Here is a 433-nt window from a genome sequence, read left to right as displayed (position 1 = left end):
GAATACAACCACCGTAGCTCCTGCGTGTCGTAAAAGGCAACTAAAAGGACAGCTGCTGCGGTTGTATTCTTACACCCCTACCACATGGTGTTTGTATGTGTATGTATGTATGTATATATGTACATATACATATATATGTACACACACACACACACACACACATATATATATATATATATATATATATATATATATATATATATATATATATGCGTGTGTGTGTGTGTGTGTGTGTGTCTACCCACTCCCATAGTACTTGGAAAAAAAAAAAAAAAAAACAATCACAGGAGCCACCGACTCCCCCAACCCAAAATCCAAATAATAAGCGAGAGGCTCACCTTGTCCCGAGGTTCAAAATCTTCCCTTCGGCGCCTTCACATATAGACCGAATGAATTCATTTACTACGCAACAGGAGAGCAGAAAGAGGGGAAG

Source organism: Macrobrachium nipponense, chromosome 11, assembly GCF_015104395.2.
Source record: "Macrobrachium nipponense isolate FS-2020 chromosome 11, ASM1510439v2, whole genome shotgun sequence".
NCBI classification, from domain to species: domain Eukaryota; kingdom Metazoa; phylum Arthropoda; class Malacostraca; order Decapoda; family Palaemonidae; genus Macrobrachium; species Macrobrachium nipponense.
Note: the sequence above shows the minus strand (reverse complement) of the source record.